The 22,384-nt window shown below is 42.9% G+C and overlaps 1 long non-coding RNA gene across 1 annotated transcript; it reads right to left on the reverse strand.

Annotated features, from left to right (window-relative positions):
* Positions 1 to 360: 360 nt before the first annotated feature.
* LOC138764066 (uncharacterized) lies at positions 361 to 8,457 on the reverse strand. The gene is made up of 3 exons (XR_011357973.1): positions 8,292 to 8,457; positions 8,154 to 8,214; positions 361 to 630 (listed from the first exon to the last, which is right to left on the reverse strand). It is a non-coding gene; the product is annotated as an uncharacterized lncRNA (long non-coding RNA).
* Positions 8,458 to 22,384: the final 13,927 nt, after the last annotated feature.

Genomic DNA, 22,384 nt, shown 5'->3' on the forward strand with positions numbered 1-22,384 from the left:
CATTAAGATGATTATCCTGATTCCATGAAAGCCGTGTTTATCCGAATTAACGGTGAGTTGAAATTGCTGGTCGGACGAATGTTGCGGGAGACAACCTTCACTCACAGGGCACTGAGAATGATGGAATGATCCATCCAAACACACATTGAGCTCACTACTTGGTGAATCACCCCATTTGTTTCTGTCGTCATGGGACAAAACCCAAAAACCATGTCAGAAATATCAGGACTCCAACAAGTAGAGAAGAGGAAGAAATTTCAGGTGACAGTGAAGACCCAATGTAGAAACTAACAGGAGGAAACACAAATAAATCCTCTCGTCGTTCAACTCCCTGCATCCAATTTATACCTGTGCACTCTAGATTTCTGGTACATGCTTGGACACAGGGCATGTTAAGGGTAGATGGATTGGAATGTCCACATCCAAACAGAACTCTATGATGCACTGACCTTCACTGTGCTCGCTTACCACGAACACAAAGAAAGGGGCTTTATGAACGTCATCCCAGATCCTGCCAGTGATTGATCTCGGCAAGAGGTTCATGATATCTTTATAATGGAGTCTATGTGCAACACGAGCAATGCATGATGTTCCTCTGTAAGAGACGTTTTCCAATGCACAAAAGCCAGCCTGAAAAAAAAGTATGAATAAACTGTCAATAAAGTTTTTCTGATCACAACAAAATTGCAGAAAGCAGTTCCAGTATCAACCTGTAGACCACGCTCAGTGACTTGAACGATCCACACTTGTTCCCGTGGCTGCACATCTACGAGCTGGGTTTTTGGAGAAGACTCAGTCTACAACTGAGAAGGCTGGAGTGCTGGGACTGTTTCAGTGGAATAAAAGCTTTGGAAAGGATTGATGTCAAACCGCTGTTGCAGGCTGATGTTTTTTTTTTATCTGCAGTTTCATAGACTATGATATTTTAGAGAGTTACTTGTGGGATTTGGAAACACACACAGGACACCATTTTGAAGCATAATTTTGAGTCACAGAGACAAGTGAAGACCCAAGGTTCTCCGAAGATGAATGGGAACGGGAATTTAAATAGCAGGAAGAATGTTGACGATCAACTTTTGACTTCGAGGGGAGAGGATGACCAGTCTGCTGAATTTGTTTGATGCCATTGGTGTTCAGGATCAATTGGTTGGAGTTTTGAATGTAGTTGATTGAATTAATCTATATAATTTTGGCGATTTTTGAGATAATGTGAAGGTCAGCTGGGGGGGGGGGGGGGAGTGACACTGCATCTTTTGAAGTTATCTGCCATGAGTGGTTTAGACCACACTTGGTCTATAGAGGGGGTACCACTTGGGTGTTTTTTTTCTTTTTATATATAAATGGTTGAAAGGGGAGGGGTTTTGTGTTTTTTTATAGTTTTGGGTTAGAAAGGGGTTTTATTTTACTTTTTTGGAGCTTAAATTTGTGTCCAGGTTGTTGGTGTTGGGATTTGTTTGTTAAGACATAATGAGTAAATTGAATTTTGCAACATTTAATGTTGAAGGGATGAATTATCCGATAAAGAGGAAACATGTGTGGGACTACATTAAGAAGATGAAGGTGGACATTGCTTTTTTGAAGGAGACACATTTGACGGAAAAGGGACATTTAAATTTGAAATGAGGTTGGGTTGTACATGTTTTGGCATCTTCTTTTAATTCTAAAGCTAGAGGTGTAGCAATTTTGATACATAAAAAAGTGCCTTTTGTTTTAGAATCTTTTTCCTGAGAATGCTGGAAGGGTTTTAAAAGTTAATTATTTTCCGAAGCTTGAACTTTATTGAATTTGTATGCACCAAATGAAGATGATGTACAATTTGTTACAGATGTTTTTTTTTATATTTGAATCAATCAACTGAGAATGTAATGGAGGGAGGTGATTTTAATTGTTGTTGGATAAAAAAACTAAGATGGCAAAAAGGGTAGTTGAATTGATTTAAGATTTGAATTTAGTTGAAATATGGTGATGAATTCATCCGAGTAAGGAAGATTATTCATTCTATTCTGCTCATCACGAGTCCTTTTCTAGAATAGATTTTTTTCTGGTGGCTCAGTTATAGGATAGAGTTGATAGAGCGGTGTAGAATTTTGTCAGATCTTTCCTTGTTGTTGATTTCTTGTGAGGTTGCTGAGAAAACCTCTGATCAATGGAGGTTTAATGAGATGTTGTTCAAAAGACCTGAATTTGTTTCATATTTGAGAAATCAGATTAATTTTTTTTTAGAGACGAATGAGGGGTCGGTAGATAGTAAATTTACACTGTGGGATGCTTTGAAAGCATATTTGAGAGGTCAAATTATTAGCAATATAAAGCAGAATTTTTGGAGTTAGAAAAAGAAATTGCAACTTTGGAGAAAAAGTTTCAGGAAAATGGAATGGAAGAGAATAAGATACAGTTATCTAATTTGAAGCCTCATTACAATACAAAGCAAACCTATAATTATGAGAGATTGATTTTGAGATCAAAACAGTGTTATTATGAGTTAGGGGAAAAGGCTCATAAGGTATTGGCATGGCAATTGAAGACTGAACAAGTCTCGAGAACAATCAATGCAATACAAGGAAATTCAGGTGTTACTTACAAACCACAAGAGATTAATGAGAAATTCCAAGCTTTTATAGGGACTTGCATCAATCTGAAGGGAATGTAGATGTTGAACAAATTGATTCATTTTTGTTTGAGTTAAATTTACCCTTATTGGATGAGAATGATATAAAATTATTAGATAATCCATTTACAGATTTTGAACTCAAAGAGGCATTGCAATCTACGTCAAGTGGGAAGCCACCTGGGGAAGATGGGTTTTTCGACAAAGTTTTATAAAGAATGTTATGATTTGTTGAATATATGAATGTACATAAACAGGCTACAGATACAGGTTTATTCCCAGAGTAATTTTCAAGAGCATTGATAACGGTTATACCAAAAAAAGTCAGACATCCATTAAAAGTGGTGTCATATAGACCTATATCTTTATTAAAGGTAGATTATAAAATTGTAGCAAAAGTTTTTCGGTTGAAACTTTAGTTATTGCTGATGGTGAATTTTGAAAATATAACTCCTGAACTACGCTTATCAGATTTTCATTTGAAATTTGTTAAATTAGTTCTGGTGGTGGTGAGGAAATGTATTGCTGTTACTTGGAAATCAGATGTTTCTTTAACATTGGGAAGATGGGAAACAGAGATACAAAATTGAATTCCTTTAGAAAAAAATTACGTACAATTTGAGAGGTAAATATTCTACATTTTTACAGATTTGTAGCCCATATGCTCGAATATTAGGTTTGAGTTTATAAAATTCCTTTGAATCCTCCGGACCAGAGAAGTCTTCCCTTAAAAATAAATGTTTTCTTGTGAAATGTTGTTGGGATCTTTTAGTGTTTCCTAAAGCAATCCAACTCAATATATATTCAATTCATGATGTATTTTCATAAGTTTGTATTCATTTTTTAGTTTATTATAGACTTTAGTACAGGGTAGAAGGGTTTGGGGGTTTGGAGAGAGGGTTTAGATGGGTTCCTTTGTAGATTTTTTTCTTTTTTTAATAAATCAACATGTATTTAATCAGTAACTGTAACAATGTGATATTTTTTATTTGTTATATGTGTCGATCGTAAATAAAATAATCAAAAAAAAAGTTTTAAAAGTTCTGAGTTTCAACTCAAGATTTCTAAGAATGAACTTTGAATTTGACGTTTCAAAATTGTGCCTAAGCAGTAATGGTTTGGGTAATCCATACACACCTATATACATTTGCGCATAGTTGGGGTTAAGTTTAGAGTTAAGTAAGATATTATATTATTAATAATTGTTAATAAAAAATAATGTTTTGAAGATACAATTGTCTTAGTGAATTTCTATTGTTGCTGTTCTATGATGTAACTAATTGGGGATTCGTCCAGGATCAAACCAAAATTGGAGTTGATTGATGAATTTTCAATTTATTTTGTTAAATTGATTTTTGAAAGGCAATTAAAAGGCTTGTGTTGGTGGAAAAACAGCAGCAATGGATACTGAGAAGCTTTTGGCATCGCCAACATCTGTTGATTTGAACTTGTGGGAATAGAGGGGTCGATGAAAATGACAGAGATGCAGAGAATTATAGCTGAATTCTATGTAAAAGAGGGGAAGTTTGGAGAGGAGGAGGTGAAACAATTTCCCAAGAGTAAATCCCACAAGCAGCAGTTAGCCATATATAACCACATAACCATTTACAGAGCAGAAACAGGCCATGTCGGCCCTTCAAGTCCTCACCGGTTCACTTGAACAACTCCACTAGCTCCCCTCTCCTGCTCTCTGCCATAACCCTCCAAGCCCCTCACATCCATGTACACATCCAGCCATCTTTTCAGTGACAGAAGGGACCCTGTTACAACTATCTCCTTTGGAAGATCATTCCATTCTGCCACCAGTCGCTAAATGAAAAAGCATCCTCTCATATTTCTCCTAAAGTTTTTCCCCCTTACCCTTAACTCATGCCCTCTTGTTCCAAGCTCCCATGCCCTCAGTGGAAAGAGTCTTTTTATGTCTAGTCTATCTATTCCTTTCATAATTTTAAATACCTCTATCAAGTCCCCTCTCAGTTGGCTACATTCCAATGAATAAAGTCCCAGTCTCCTTAATCTCTCCCTGTAATCCAGATGCTGTAAGACAGGCAACATCCTTGTAAACCTTCTCTGCACCCTCTCCACCTTATCTATATCCTTTCTATAATTTGGAGACCAGAACTGAACACAATACTCCAAACCTGGCCTCACCAATGCCTTAAACAGCTGCAGCATCACTTCCCAGCTCCTATACTCCATACTATGATTTATGAAGGCCAGCATTACCATATGCCTTCTTAACCACCCTGTCTACATGGGAATCCACCTTCAGTGAACTCTGTACCATAACCCCCAGGTCCCTTTGCTCCTCTAGGTGCCTCAATGTCCTCCCCTTAACTGTATATGTCCTATTCTGGTTATTTTTACCGAAATGCAACACCTCACACTTGTCTGCATTGAATTCCATCTGCCATCTTTCAGCCCACTCTTCCAAACAAACCAAATCCTTCTGTCATCCAAGAAAATCTACCTCACTATCCACCACTCCCCTTATTTTCGTACCATCCGTATATTTGCTTACCCAGTTAACCACACCCTCCTCTAAATTATTAATATAAATGATAAACAACAAGGGACCCAGCACCAATCCCTGAGACACCCCGTTTGTCACAGGCTTCCAACCTGACAGACAGTTGTCCATCATGACTCTCTACTGTCTATCTCCCAGCCACCTCTGAACCCACGTCACAATCTCTCTACTAATTCCTGGTAACTGAACCTTCCTTATTAACCTTCCATGTGGAACCTTATCAAAATCCTTTCTAAAATCCAAATAGATTACATGCACTGCTCTACCTTCTTTTGTTATCTCCTCAAAAAACTCAACATGACTTTCCTTTTCCAAACCCATGCTGGACACCCCCAATCAATTCTTGCCTATCCAGATATGTGTATCTCGAAGAATACCCTCCATAACCTTCCCCACCACCGAAGTCAAACTTACTGGTCGATAATTACTTGACCTTCATCTACTGCCTTTTTTGAACAATGGAACTACATTCACAACCCTCCGATCCTGTGGTACTACCCCCTCCTCCAGTGATCTTTGAAAAATCACTGTCAGAGCCCCTGCTATTTGCTCTCTGACCTCCCTTAATTGACCCAAGAAGCTCCAAAACTCTCACTTTACTAATCCCTATCCTTCCATAACTAAACCCTTTGCCTCTCTTATCTCATGAGGCCCAAAGTCCCTTTCCCTTGTGAATACAGACGAGAAAAAATTGTTCAATATTTCTCCCATCTCATACGGCTCCCGACACAGTTCACCAGTCCCATTATCCAGAGGACTATTCTATCCTTAACCCTCCTTTTACTGTTCACACATCTGTAAAAACCCTTAGGATTCACCTTCGCCTTATTAGCTATGGACTCCACATACCTTCTTTTTGCCTTTCTAATTTCCCTCTTAAAGTTCTTCCTGCAATCTACTGCAATCCCCTGTTTTTAATATTTAGTACTGGCCACCCTCTGTCCCACACCAACTTCTTAATATTTCCAGAAAACCAAGGCTCCCTCGATCCTTCAGTCTTCCCTTTCGGCCTGACTGGAACATAAAGATCCTGTACTCTCAAAATCTCACCCCTAAATACCCTCCAAATTTCCTCTACATCCTTTCTGGCCAAAAGATCAGCCCACACAACTCTCTGCCAATCCCTTCTCATTTCTCCAAATCTGGCCTTCCCCCACTCAAAGACCTTCAACCTCAGACTCAACCTTTCTCTTTCCATCATTAAGCTTAAGCTAATGGACCCATGTTCACTGGATCCAAAGTTCTCCCCAATGCTTACCTCCGTCCCCAGCCCCATTGCATTCCAAAACAACAGATCTAACACCGCTCCCCCTCTAGTTGGCGTCTCAATGTATTGCTGCAAAAAGCAACCCTGAACACAATGTATAAATACTAAGCCATCCTGCTCTTTTACTGACTGTGTTTACCGACCTATGTTTGGAAAATTAAAATCCCCAACCAACACCACCCTATTTCTACTGCACATCTCAGCTATATCCTTGCACATTTACTCTTCTAGTTCCCTTTCCCCATTTGGAGGCCTATAATATACCCCCATAATGGTAACCTCACCCTTCTTATTTTTCAGCTCTACCCACACTGCCTCCCTCGATGAGCCCTCCAGTCTATCCTGCCTCAGCACTGCTGTAATATCCTCCCTGACAAGTAATGCCACACCTCCCCCTCTTGCTCCACTAACTATGTCACATCTCAAGCAGTGAAATCCTGGAACATTCAACTGCCAGTCACAACCTTTCTTCAACCACATCTTGCAAATGGCCACAGCACATAACACCATGTGTCAATCCACACCTTTAGCTCATCCAACTTCCTGACTACACCCCTCACTAGAAAAATGTATCTTTGAGCTTGAGAGAGAACATAAGAAACTTGAGTTACGTGCATTGGAGTTAGGGTTTGATAAAAGTGTATTTGAAGTGAAATAAGAAGAGAAAAAGGGAGGAAGAGGGATGGGAACATAGGAAGTAGGAACAGGAGTAGGCCAAAAATGGCCCATCGAGCCAGCTCCGCCATTCAATACGATCATGGCTGATCTAATTTAAGACCTAACTCCACCTACCCGCCTTCTCCCCATATCCCCTAATTCCTCTATCATGTAAAAATTTATCTAACTGAATTTTAAATATGTTTAATGAGGCAGCCTCAACCACTTCCCTGCTTAGAGAATTCCAAACATTCACTACTCTCTGGGAAAAACTATTTTTCCTCATCTCTGTCCTAAGTCTACTCCCCCGAATCTTGAGACTGTGTCCTCTCATTTCCCCGGCCAGCTCAAAAAAACTTCCTAAATCTATCCTATCCATACCCTTCATAATCCTATATGTTTCCATAAGGAGAGGCAGTTGAAGAGAGAACAAAAGCAGGTTAAGCTTGAGTTCAAAAATATTGAGCTGAGGAAGCAGAAAAATGAAGCGAGTTTGGAAGAAAAGAGGAGATCAATCTTCTGGCCATCGTGTGAGTAGTGGGGTGGTCGATTCTCACTGATGCTGAGGGCTGGCTTTCTGGCTGTTTATAAAATTATGAGGTTGTTACAGAGGGTCAGAATTTATTTCTTACAGCAGCAGAAACTAGGGCTACAACACCCAGAATGAAAAGAGGTGTGTGGGTGGAGAGGACCATCCCCTGCCCCCGTGCCAGAGGTAGAAAAGATGTCCTTCCCAGAGGGTAAAGGAGTAATCTGTACTGTTCAGCAGGTTCTCAAGGAATTCAACTTGATGGGAAAATCTGGGCCAGCAGCTATGTTGAGGGTGGAACATTGTGTGAAGTGGTTCTCTGAGCAGAAAAAGACGGGTCTATTCCAATGAACAGTGGGGTGGTGAAGGGACTAACGTGACAAAGGAACCAGCTACAAGCGAATGATCTCCCCTCTGGTTACCAGGCAACACAAACCAGTCTCCTCAAAGGACCAAAGGGACAGTGTGCATGGCCAGAATAACACAGCTAGAGGTTAAACCAAAATAATTAGGAGATATAATGACCTCAACAAAGTGTTGGCAAATAAAATCATAGCCGTACCATGGAAGTGCCATCACCAGCTTCCTGGAGTCGATGCCCAGTCTGATGAAGGCAGAGAGACCTGGAAAGGACAAATGGAATCATTTTGATGTAATGAACATCAACCCACCCTGAGACTGAAAGTCTCGTTGTACCTACCAGACAAAACCTGGTGATAGGGAGCAGGTGGGTGTGCGATACAGCCATACCGCATGTCTTGTGAAATGTTATATGAACGCACAAATACAAAATCACAGGTTCGTGAAATGCTTAAATAGTCATAGCATTGTCCATCGGTGCAGTCCGGAGACCAGGGCAGGGTAACTGAGACCTGAAACCAATGAGTTACAAGAAGTTAATGTTAGCTCCAAACACATGGGAAGTTTTATATTACTCTCCCAACAAGTGCAGGGTTCACAGGACCTGGGTAGATGTTGGGTATCAGTTTTACTGAGTATCTAAAGTAGAAAGAGAGACATGAATTGGAGTTAACTGTAGCTTTGAATTGATTGATTCAAGATTAGGGGTCTTCAAAGGGGTCAATATCGACCCATGGGGGTTGATGGGACTCTCCAAGGGGTTGAAGAATGCTGGGGATCAAGAGGGGATCGATAAAGACCAGGGGGTCAATTAAACTTTTGGGGTCAAAAGAATTTTAGAGCCAAATGTCCCTGTTCCTGTGCGGAACTCCAAGGTGCCCACTCCTGTCCGGGAGCCCAAGGTCCTTGCTCCTCCCCAGGAGCCCAAGGACCCCGCTCCTGCCCGGGAGCCAGAGGCGACTTCCTCGAAGCAGATGGCATCATACCCGATGTTGAGAATGGAGTTGCCGACTCCGGCTGCAGCAGATACTGACGATTTGGATCCAGCTGGTATCTTCCCAGACAGAAGCAAGTGTTTTTTTTTAATGTTATTGTAATTACTTGTTGCAAAGCCTTAACTTTATTTTCCAGTATGTAATGATAATCTACTTAAAAATACTTATCTATTTATTTATTGTACATGCCTGGGGGTCTATGAGGGATTAATGGTCTAAAAGGTTTGGGGACCCCTGTTCCAGATGATCACAGGATGAATCCACATGGAAACACACTGGTGTGCAGATTTTTAACAGTGTAACCAATCTATATTAATATTAATCCTTAATGTTAAAACTATATTTTATCTAGATATGGTTTTGTAAGTTAGTTTCGGATGGCCAGGGAAACAAAGGCAACACATTTGCATTGTTGACCACAGAAGCCAGATTGAATTACAAAATGATGCTGATTGAAGTTGAAGAGGAGAAATAAATATTTTTATGACAGTTCTTGAGATAAGTGGGGCAATGGATTGTTTGCTTATGTACACAAGAATCCATTTTGTTAGTAAATTCCAGACTGCCTGGAACCAGGAGAGAACCATCAAGCAAAGTTAATTACTTTGATTCAGTAAGTAAGTGGACAGAGATGTTTTAGTACATCTGTGTAAAATGATCTTATGAACTTCAAAGACAGAAATGACATCACCTACCATGTGACATGAGAGATTTGCAAGAAATATATCATCAAATTCAGACATTGTTGGATCAGTTCAGAAGACCCTGTGACACACGAAGGAGGTGGAACCTTGTGAAAGGTAGAGTTAAATTACAGTAACCAGAATAGGTGCTGTTATGTGTTACTCTTAACTGAAAATAAGTGGATTTCAAAAGGGAAGCCACTTTCCAGCTGCTCTTTTGAAAATAAAAGTGCAGCCTCATCGTGGAAGGAACCTCTGCGAATCTCAAGAAGAAAACTGAAGAAGAATAAAACTTGATCTCCTGGAAAGACGGGGGTTGTATTTTTCTGTTCACAGCAGATACAACACAAGTGGCTTTTAAATAATTAAAACCACTTCCCATTTGTTCCCAGAAAATGGTTACTTCTGTATGAAGGAAAATCTTCAAGAGACAACCCTCATCGAGCGTTGAAAGAGGCCTGAAGATATGATGTTTAAAAGCACTTTATAATTATTTCCAAACTGAAAGTTTAATACCTTCAAGCAAGAGTAAAATGATGTTGAAGGTTTAAAATGGGCTTTTCAGAGTTTTGGACTTTAACACACACACACACACATACACAAAGACACACATACGTGCACTTAGAATTAGAACTAATTTAGGTTAAGTTAAAGTTTGATTCTATTTTCATGTTTAAAGATAATTGAAAGCAAATTTTGTTTAAGTAACCATTTGTCATGGTGAATATCTATTGCTGTTGGGTTTTAGGGTCCTTTTGGCTCGTAACAAAAGGAACACTCCCTAATGCACATCAATGGCTCCGTCGTAGAGAGAGTGGGGAGCAGGAAGTTCCTTAAATTAATTTAAAGAACGCCCTTTCTGGGGCCCACACCTCCTCATCAGGCAGGAAGGTGCAGCTGCGTCTACACTTCCTCAGGAGGGTGAGGTTAGTTCAATATAACTTTTTACATTAATTATATGTGACTCCACAAAAAATCAATAGGCTAAATCCTGCTATATCAGATTTATGTTTTAGGTGTAGATCAGAGGTTGGAACATTTTTTCATCAATTTGTAAATGCCCGAATGTAAGACAATTTTGGTTCGGGGTAGGTCATTTTTTGGAATGAATTACAAGGGTCAAATTCCCACAGGGCCTGATGTTATTTTATTGAGTAATATTAAGGCTGTAAGACCAGAACTAAAATTAAATATTTATTTATCAGTGGGGTTTTTTTTTATTCATTCTGAAATAGGTACGTTTGTCTGCAAACGTATTTTTTGTCCTTGTGTACGTTAAATCTGGTTGTGTGTCTCCATCTTTTGCACCGAGGACAGGAGAATTCGGTTTCCTTGGGTTGTACTTGTGCAACTGAATGATAGCGAACTTGAAATACATCACGGGCGCTGTCACTTTCCCTCGGTTCCCACACTGCTCATTGGGTGGATGAAGGCAAGTGGAGTTGGACTTGGCCAATGGAGAGGAAGGCACAGGTGAGAAAGGGAGTGAGTCAGGTTCACGAGGATGTCACGGGGACGGGAGGGTGTGAGTTATCAGGGGAGGCTGGATCAATAAAACTAAGGGTCTAGAGGCATGAGAATAATGGAGGGGGAGGGGGAGCTGTCCTGCTGCCACAAACTTAGTCTCATCAGAATGGTTCATGGAGAACAAATGATATGTGCTCTGTGATCTGTAGTAAAATTAGTTACTGTAGCAACTGTGTTGGAGGGCATAACAAAGAACGAGAAAATGATCAGCATAGTTGAGTCGAAGTTCAGTAAACGCCGTTGACTCAAGCAATCACACGCAGCTTTAAATGTCATCTTAAAATTCGTCCTAAAAGTCGCCTAATCAATCACAGGCAGTTTTTAATATTCCCCGTGTTCCAAATGACGTCATCACATTATGACGTCATGACATCGCTCGGAACCTCCCAAGCCGGTTTGATTAAGCCTCCGATGAGCCGCTACATTACCCTTTTTGACAACGCGAATATTTTTGGAGTGAGCGTAACACACAAATTCAGGGTCAACATCGCGAGTCAGAACAATGGTTGTGACCTTCGCCCAGTCGTAATGCTTCCAATCCTTTCCCCCAAAATCAAAGGGCAACGACCTGGAACAAAGGGAAATCTGTCGTTGGAAAACATCCATTTTCCCAGTGAATCCCACCCCCCAGCCTCTGGTATAAGGAGGTCTAGCGAACACATTGAGCCGGCAGGTTTCATTGGGGGTGACCTGGCTGCTGTCACAGAGCTCACTGGGTGACCTCGTTCAGAATTAAAGTAGAACTCACTGTCCCAGAAGGAAACCCATTTTCCACATTTGACCTTCAATGTTTCTTTAAAGATTTGACATTTAGTTTTAGTAAATCAGGAAAACCCTGAGACACTGTGATTGAAGCAAAAACTCGATGCTTAATTCACTTTAAAAAAAAGTTTAATTTACTGCCGTCAGGACTAGAGTCCCACCATTCCATGAAAATGTCCTGTTTTCAATCGCCAGGACCTCCAGATATTTATGTTGTTTACACATAGAACAGGTCAGCACAGTACAGGCCCTTCAGCCCTCATTGTTGTGCTGACCTGTGGAAACCTATTTGACAACAACCTAACCCTTCCCTACGTCACCCCCTTCCCTACTTTTGCTCCAGCCACGTGTCTGTCGAAGAGTCTTGTGAATGTCCCAATTGTACCAACATCCAGCTACAACCCTGACAATACATTCCAGGTGCCACCACTCTGAGTAACAACACTTCACTCTGATGTTTCCCCTGACTTTTCTTCCACGTGACTTAAACTGTTGCCCTACGGTATTTGCTGTCGTTTCCCCCAGGGGCAAGATGTTGACTGCCCGCCCTACCTGAGCCCCTCTTAATGCTTTAGACCTCAATTAAGTCACTTCTTATCCTTCTTTGCTCCCAAAAGAAAATCCCTAGCTCTGCCAACCATAAGACCAGTTCTCCCAACCAGAAAATATCCTGTGCATCCTCACCAAACTTTCGACAGCTTTCCTGTTATAAGGCATCCAGAATAGTCACCTCTCATCCTTCTTTGCTCCAAAGAGAAAAGCCCTTGCTCCGTCAGCCTTGCTCTCTCTAATCCAAATACCATCCTGGCAAATCTCCTCTGCATCCTCAAACATGTGCATCCTTCCTGTAATGAGGTGACCAGAACTGAATATAACACTGAGTGGTGACTAACCAAGTTTGATGGAGCTGCAACATTGCCTCACAGCTCTTGACCTCAATCCCCTGACTAATGAAGGCCATCACACCAATCCTTTCTTATATACCCCATGGGCCTGGACACCAAGTCCCTTGTTCCTCTACACTGTTCAGCATCCTGGCATTAATTCACTGCCCAAACCTATCTATAGTTTGTTTAATCTTGCCACAAACTTCGACAATATCCACAACACCTCCAAACTTTGTTGTAGCCCAGTCTCAGAGCTCGGACCCAAGCGGAGGACCTTCAAGTCCAGAAGCTCCAAGGGATAAAGCAAGGTCTCCTGCCAACACTCTCAGGAACTGCCACCCTGAATGAGTGAAAAGTCAGTGAACCATGTGAGGAACAGAGGAGCTCACACCCCGATGATCTGTTTCCAACAGATCATGTCAAGGAAGATCCTTTAGTCGACTAACTCTTCCCACGAGTGATCACAATAACTGGTAGCACCCACCTGGACTGGGGCCCGAACGTCTGGGCCCAGGGGTTGACACAGAGCTGGATTAACACACCGACGCCCATAAGGAGTTTGCCTAGAGCTCCTGCCCATGCTCAGTGGGTCAAGGGGGACCAGGACCAGTGTCAGAGCCAAACTCCAGCACATCCTCCCGGCCTGAGCCCTGCCAGAGATGGATATCCAGCAACACCAGGTACTTTCTTTGACAGCAATCCTCACGTCGCTGATAACTCCTCCTCCTGCCTCTCCGTCTCTGTGTGTGTGTGGGGTAATGACGAAGGTTTGATGCAAACTTTGTTCTTCAATTGTAACTTTGTTGGAAAACTTCTTGCTCTTCTCTCTGCCTTGAGCAACGTTTAAAACATGATTCACCGACTCTGTCCCTCCTTAATTTAGTCAACATAATCCCCTCTCCTTCTTCCTGAGGATCTGCTCCCTCCGTGATTCCCGTGTCCACTCCTCCCTCCCCACTACCCCTGTGACCACAAGAGATGCTCCACTTGCGCCCACACCTCCTCCCTCACCACCATTCGGGGGCCTTAAACAGTCCTTCCAAGTGAAGCAATGTTTTAAGTGTGAATCTGCTGGAGTCGTCCACTGCATCTGGTGCTCCCGCTGTGGTCTCCTTTACATCAGAGAAACTGGACGCAGACTGAGCACCTTGGCTCTGTCCGCCGCAATAGCGTGGATCTCCCAGTGGCCGCCCATTTCAATTCTCCGTCCCATTCCTTTGCTGACATGTCCGTCCATGGTCTTATGTCATGCCGGACTGCGACCACCTGCAAATTAGAGGGACAACACCTCATCTTCGGACTGGGCCCCCTCCAACCGGATGGCATTAAACTCACACACTCCCCCCCCACAACAACTTCTTCCCCAGCTCTCCCTTTTCCCATGTCCTTTTGCACAGATATAATCAGTTCTCACCTTCCCCTATCAAATCCAATTAGATTTGAGATTTATTGTCAGAGTACGTACATGACGTCACATACAACCCCGAGATTCTTTATCTGTGGGCCAGGCAGAATTACCACTTATTGGAAGTGCAAAAAGTACTGAGCACAGTGTACACATGTAAACAAACAAAGAACTGTAAACAGAAAACAAATGTAAATGAACTGACGGTGCAATACAGAGAGAACAAAATGAAAATCAATAAAGTGCACAAGTAAGGGTCCTTAAATGAGTCCCTGAATGAGTCGTTGAGGAGTCTGATGATGGAGGGGGAGCAGCTGTTCCTGAACCTGGTGGTGTGAGTCCTGTAGCCTCAATACCTCTTTCTTGATGGCACCAGTGAGAACAGAGTGTGTGCTGGGTGGTGTGGATCCTTGATGATCGCTGCTGCTCTCTGACGGCAGCATTCCCTGTAGATGTTCCTGATGGTGGGGAGGGTTTTTCCTGTGATGTCCTGGGCTGTGTCCACTACCTTCTGCAGGGCTTTATACCCAGGGGTATTGATGTCCTCATACCAGACCACGATACAGCTGGTCAGCTTCACTTTTCACCACACCTCTGTAGAAATTTGCCAGGGTTTCTGATGTACCAAACCTCCACAAACTTCTGAGGAAGTAGAGGCATTGATGTGCTTTCTTCACAATGCCATTGGCGTATTGGGTCCAGGAAAGATCCTCCAAGATAGTGACTATATATATATTTTTTTTTAAAAACATATATAACAATTATAGCATGGAAACAAGCCAGTTTGACTCTTCAAGTTCACAATGATCCAGGTACCCTCCTCTAATCCCACTTACCAGCACTCTGCCCATATCCCTCCATTCCCCTCCCATCCATATACTTATCCAGCTCTTTCTTAATGACAAAATTGACCCTGCCTCCACCACCTTTCCCGGAAGCCCATTACACACAGTAACCACTGGCTGAGAAAAGAAGTTCCCCCTCACGTTACTCCTAAACTTTTGCCCGTCAACTCTCAACCCATGACCTCTTGTATCCTTCTCTCCTACTCTCAATGGGAAAAGCCTTTCCACGTCAACTCTATCTAACCCTCTCATTATCTTAAACACCTCTATCAAATCCCCTCTCAGCCTTCTACATTCCAAGGAATAAAGACCTCATTTGCTCAATCTTTCCTTGTATTTCAGATGCTGAAACCCAGGCAACATTTTTGTAAATCTTCTCTGCACTCTCTCTATCTTGTTAATATCTTTCCTATAAATCGGTGACCAGAACTGCACACAGTACTCTAAATTTGGCCTCACCAATACCTTGTACAATTTCATCATTACTTCCCAACAATATAGGCAAGCATACTAAAGGCCTTCTTCACCACCCTATCCACATGCGCTCCTACCTTCAGGAACAATGCACCTCTATTCCTAGATCTTTCTGCTCCACTCCATTCTTCAACGCCCTCCCATTTACCACACAGGTCTTGCTTTGATTATTCTTTCCAAAATGAAGCACCTCACACTTATCAGCATTAAACTCCATCTGCCAGTTTTCTGCCCACTCCTCTAAACAGTTTAAATCCCTCTGCAATCTTTGAAAACCCTCTTCATCATCCACAATTCCCCCTATTTTAGTATCACCTACATATTTACTAATCCAATTTACCAACCCATCCTCCAGATCATTAATATATATGACAAACAGCAACGGTCCCAATACCGAACCCTGAGGTACACGGCTTGTCACCGGCCTCCATCCTGACAAACAATTATCTACTACTACTCTCTAGCACCTTCCTTCCAGCCACTGTTGAATCCTTTTGACTATCTCTAAATTAATACCCAAGGACTTAACCTTCCTAACTAACCTCCCATGCGGAACCTTATCGAAGGCCTTACTGAAGTCCATATAGACAACATCCACTGCTCTACTCTCATCAACATTCCTAGTCACCTCTTCAAAAAATTCAACAAGATTGCTCAAACATGACCTTCCAAGCACAAATCCATGTTGAGTGTTCCTGATGAGACCTTGTCCCTCCATAAACATATATCCTATCCCTAAGAACATTTTCCATCAATTTACCTACCACAGACATCAAACTTACTGGCCAATAATTGCTAGGCTTGCTCCTCAAACCCTCTCCACCTCTGATACCCAATGATCACTGGATCGTAAACCTCTGGTCTTCCTTTCCTGAAATCAACAATCAGCTCCTTAGTTTTGGTGACATTGAGTGCGAGGTTGTTGTTGGGGCACCATTCAGCCAAGTTTTACATCCCCATCCTCTACAGAACCCACTACCGTTGGCAAATTTGTTGTACCGAGCCACACAGTCGTAGGTGTAAAGTGAGTAGAGCAGCTGAGAACACAGCCTTTTGGTGCTCCGGTACTGATGGAGATTGTGGAGGAAAAGTTCATACCAACCTTCACTGATTGTGATCTGGAGGTGAGGAAATCAATGATCCAATTACACAGTGGGGTGTTGAGTCCCAGTTTAGATTTGAGGGGATGATGGTGTTAAGTACCCAACTGTATTGATGAAGAGCATGCTAATGAATGCATCTTCACTGTCCAAGTGTTCCATGGCTTGATGTGGAGCCAGTGGGATGAAAATTAATGCCTTTTGTTGGTCGGGACTCCCTCTCCGCGCCCCCCCCCCCAGCCAGGTCTCTGTTTACTGAGATTTCCCGTATTTTTACTCATTCTGAAGAAGGGCTCAGGTCCGAAACGTTAGCGATATCTCTTTGTCTCCTATGGACGCTGAAAGACCGGCTGAGCTTCCTCCAGCAGTTCGGTGCGTTTTCACCACAGTCACAGCATCTGCAGAATTATGTGTCTCACTGCAAGAAACAAAGTCCTAATCTCATCAATCGTTCCCTAAACCTCAGGCCCCCAGGGTCTGGCCATATCCTCGTGAATCGTCCCTACCTTCTTCCCAACCTGACAACATCTTTCTTTTGCACGAACCAGAACTGAAGAAAACAATGGGGCCTGACCAACATCTAATAAAACTGCCCCGATCTTCTCCGCTCAATCCTCTGACTGATGAAGGCCAACTTGCCAAAGGCCTTTTTGACCACCTTTATCTACCCTTGATGCAATTTTACAGATACCACGTCCCTGTTTTCTTGGATCCTCTGTTCCACAACACTCCCGAGATCACTATCGTTCACTGGGTCAATCCTGCCCACTTTAGATCAGAGGACATCCCAAAATGCAACACCTCACATTTCTTGGAGACATTTCAAACTATTAACCAGAACTGATCAAGCAAACCAAGTGGGTCATGAGTTAAACGCTACTCAAGACAGTGAGAGAGGAGAGAGCTTTTCCATCAAAGTTACAATTGAAGAACAAAGTTTGCATCAAACCTTCGTCGTTACCACACACACAGAGAGACGGAGAGGCAGGAGGAGGAGTTATCAGCGACGTGAGGATTGCTGTCAAAGAAAGTACCTGGTGTTGCTGGATTTCCATCTCTGGCAGGGCTCAGGCCGGGAGGATGTGCTGGAGTTCGGCTCTGACACTGGTCCTGGTCCTCAACCCAGGAGCTCCAGGCAAAATCTGATGGGTGTTGGTTTGAGAATCTTGCTCTGTGTCAATCCCTGGGGCCAGATGTTCCGGTCCCAGCCCAGGTGGGTGATACAGGTTATTGCGATCACTCGTGGGATGAGTTCATTCAGTCTTTCCCAAGGCTGGGCTTCTATTTAGTGGCATTGCGCATGAACAAAAGCATTCAGCTCGATTTGAAATTCTTCTTCACAGTGCAGGGTTTTAGAAATTGTTCAACACAGTCTAACAAATTAATACAGTCCCATTTTCACAAAAGGTAAAAACGAAGAACAGGACAAGTATCTGGATCTCCAAGCTGTAAAGGACAGGGTGTTTGCGTGGAATGGTGGGACTGTAGTCCTGACTGGAGTGAAATAAACATCAAATCTTTAAAGCAACATTGAAGTTTAAGCAGATTAAATTGTGAGAACTGCAGTGCGAAGAATTCAGGCACAAAGTTCGTAGACTGTACAAACAGGCTTTAATCTGCTTAAGACTCAGACACACAAGGTCTCTGTACCATCCTGGCTCCATGTGGTCGACTGACTACCAAATGGGCTGGTGATTGACAGTCAGTCTCCCAGGTTACCTTCCTACAGATACAGAGATTGCCCCCTCCAGTAGGCCGGTAGGAGTGCGGACAGTGTAGTGGTTGTATCACCACAGAGGGTGAGGGACCACACTCTAGTCTTCATTGTAGGGATGGAGGTGAAGGAACCAAGTTCCTGGGAGATGTAATCTTGGAGGATCGATCTCTCCTGGAACCAGCACGGCGATGGAAGCATGAAGAAGGCATAATATATCTGAAGAGATTGGTCGTGTCCTCAAATATTCCATCAAACTTCTATAGGTGCAGTGCGGAAGGTACACCGGTTCCATCGCAGCCTGGTTTGGGAACCTGTGTACCTACGATTGCAGGAGGCTGTACACAGTGTCAAATATAACAAGAACCATTCTGGCCATCGCAACACCGATGTGAGGCTCTACCTGAAGCAGGCAGCCAACAACATCACCCTGGTCACAACCTCTTCTCACTGCTACCTTCAGGCAGATAGACGGAGAGGCAGGAGGAGGAGTTCCTGAACCTCCCCGAACCACCCGAACCCCAACCATGAACTGTTCCTGGACCACAGAATGAGCTGTCTCACACTACTGAAATATCACTTACTTCCACTTGCACTAACTGCAAGTAAAGATTTATTTCTCTGACCTTTGATAGTTCTTTGCTCCTTCTCTGTTGTGCATTTGTGATAATCGGAACGTTTACCATTCTAGAGGGGGTATTTCTGCACCTGTTTGGCTACAGCAAGGAAGCATTTCAGTGCATCTGCAGCGTACACATGACCACAAACTCACATCTCATCTGAGTTTTTGACGTAGTGAATCATTGTGATTGTGTCGTTGAGAATATATAAGAAAGGTTTCAGTAGATTTTGAGAATTGTGAGAATGCATGTGTCTGACTTGTCAGCACATATCTTTTCCAACAGATTTTCATCCAACTCTGGCATGTAGAAATCGGTCTGAAGTGTGGTTTAATGTTCCATTTTATTTCTCTCTTGCACCCCTAGTTTGAACCTAGACAGCTTTTTAATCTTCGGGTTCCAACAATCCTCAATCCTGAATTTTTAGCGCAAGATTATTAAATAAAACTGGCACTTTCCAAAGGAATGTTGTAATTGTGCTGCACTTCACAGGTGGATTTTGCCTGATATCATTAACACACTTTGGTCACAGAGCATCTCCTCTCGGCCCTGAGATTGTTCACGGGAAAGTAAAGGTTCTTTATTAATCCTGTGAGAATTTGTTACTCACTCGACTCCGTTATAATTATTCCCACCTCTGGGTTCAAGTTCCAGTTCATCGCCACATGTACTGAGGAGCAGTGAGAAAACTCATTATGCGAGCAGTCCAGTTGGACATCCCAGACATAGTACAGGAAGTAAAACACAGGACTCTACTTTTTATGGATGCTGTCTGACCTGCTGAGTTTCTCCAGCATGTTTGTACTTGACCCCAGCATCTACAGATTATTGTTTATGCATACTGAGTACCTTCTTTACCATCCCACCTACTTGTGTGCCCACTTACAATGAGCTGTGAACCTGGACCCCCAGATCTCTCTGCACATCAATGCTTTTAAGAGCCCTGCCATCAACTGTCTACATTCTCCTCAGACTTCTCCAGATGAAACTCCATCTGCTATCCAGAACAGACCTATATCCTATTCTGTCTATTCAATCATAACTCTACTGTCCACAATTCCACCAACATTGTATCATCTAAAAACTTACTAACCCTCCCACCTCCCATCCAAGTCACAAATAACAGGGGTCCCATCATTGATCCCTGTGGAACACCACTGGTCACAGGCCTCCAGCCCAAATAATAGCCCTCTACCACAACCTTCTCCGTTCTCTGAGCCGGCCAGTCCCGTACACAAACAATCGACTCACCAAGGATCCCACGCATCTGCACCTTCTGAATCAGCCCTCATTAACCATCTTCGTCACCTCCTCAAATCATTCACGATTTGTCAGGCACGATCTGCCCCACGTGAAGGCCATGCAGACTCTCCCCAATCTGACCACTACTTTCTCACTGGGCATAGATCCAACTGCAAATTAACCTCCCCAGTGGTGTCCCTGCCACTGATGGGCTAAGTGCAGGCAACTAGACCCTTCTTGGGTAGACATCTTGGTCTGCATGGATGGGCTAGGCTGTAGGGCCTGCTTTTGTGCTGTAAAAATCTACGAGTCCATGAGAAAGAAGATCATGTCATTGTCAGCCCACACTGAACAGTGCACACGTATTTTTAAGAAGTGGGTCAGAGAATGAGTGAGAGTTTATCCTACAGGCACGTTCAATGTACAATGCAATAAAAGCCTTCCTTACTGCAGCAAACAGCAAACTAGCTCATATGAAACACACCAACAACAATTTAAGAGATAGTTAAATGTCCCACAAAAAGAATAATAATCGTTCAATGTGGAGACAAGAAAATACGTAATAAATCCTGAGAATCTGCCGTTGGTAAAGGAAATGTGCATCATCAGAGGAGCAGACAGATCCTGGGATGATCCCCGACTCATTTATGCTCTTGGTTAGTGGGAAGCTTTCAACACACAATCTTTTGTCCAGAGTCAGGGAAATCGGTAACCAGGGGACATCAGTTTAAGGTGAGTGGGGAGAGGTTTAACAGAAACCTGAGGGATAGCTTTTGGCACAGAGGGTGGTGGGTGTATGGAATGGGCTGTCGGAAGAGGGGGTTGAGGCAAGTACTACTGAAATGTTTTAGGATGGGTTTAGAGGGATGTGGGCCAAACGCAGGGATGTGGGACATTTTGGTCAGCGTGGGCAAGTCAAGCCAAAATACTGGAGGAACTCAGCCGGTCTCACTGCATCCAGAGGAGTTAAAAGTATATTACTGACATTTCGGGCCTGAGCCCTTCTTCATGGTAGGAGAAAGGGACAGGAAGGCATAAGAATAAAGACTGAAGAACAGGCAGGGAGAAGTCCAGATCAACAACTTGGATTAGATACGAGGAACGGTGAGAATTAATTTTGGCTCTGTGAAAGGAGACAGGGGCCCTGTTTCCACACTGTGCGACTCTGTGACTCCATAAATGATATCAATGAAATTGAAAGAATGAAGAGTCATTTTACAAGGATGTTGCAGGGACTTGACGATCTGAACTATGGGGATAGGTTGAATGGGATGGCGCTTTATTCCCTGGAGCTTCAGAGAATGAGGAGAGATTTGATGGCAGTACATGTTTAGAGAGGGTAAATGCCAGCAGGCTTTTTCCACTGAGCTTGGAACTAGAGGACAAGGGTGAAGGGCAAAGGGTAAAATGTTTAAGGGAAACATTAGGGGGCCCAAGATGGCAGTGGCAATAAGGGATTGCAGTGCCCAGGGAAGCAGAGAACTGGTGCAGGTCACCAGAAAACCTGGAGAACCCTATCTAAGGAGGAAGAGATGACCTACGGGACAATGACCATGGCAGCGGACCAGTGAGGGGTTCTGCAGCTGAGGGACCTTCAACCTGGATGGGCCTGTTTCCCTGATGCTGTGTCTATGGTTCTATGGTAAGGGTAGTGCATTGACGTTGTAGAGCCTGCTGGTTGTTTGAGGAAAATTGACCTTGAACCATAGATGGTGGACTTCAAACATGCATAACTTCTATCTGAAGAGAGAGCTAGAGAGTGAGAGAGATTTTTTTTAAACACAGTGCAGGATGGGTATGTGGAATGGCCTGTGAGGGGATGTGGTGGAAGCAGAGAGAATAGTAGAGTTTTAGAGACTTTGAGAAACATCAATTTGCAGGGATGAGAAGAATGGAATGTTGTCCAAGCAGCAGAGATTTAGTTTAATTTGGCATCCTGTTCACCACAGACGTGGTCAGCCTTGGGCCCTGTCCCTGGTTTGTTCTATGTGGATGTACATCAGTTTTTGTCAAAACAATAATTATTCAAATATTAATGGAAAAGGAAAAGACAGAATAATTACAAATTATAAACTGGAGGAACTGCAAATAAATAAGAAACTGGAAAGAGTTACCGTATTTCAAGTTCACAAAGGATTTTGAAAACTTTCTTTGTAAATATGTTCCCACCATTAAAGGG

The sequence above is a fragment of the Narcine bancroftii genome, chromosome 5, assembly GCF_036971445.1.
Source record: "Narcine bancroftii isolate sNarBan1 chromosome 5, sNarBan1.hap1, whole genome shotgun sequence".
NCBI lineage: Eukaryota > Metazoa > Chordata > Chondrichthyes > Torpediniformes > Narcinidae > Narcine > Narcine bancroftii.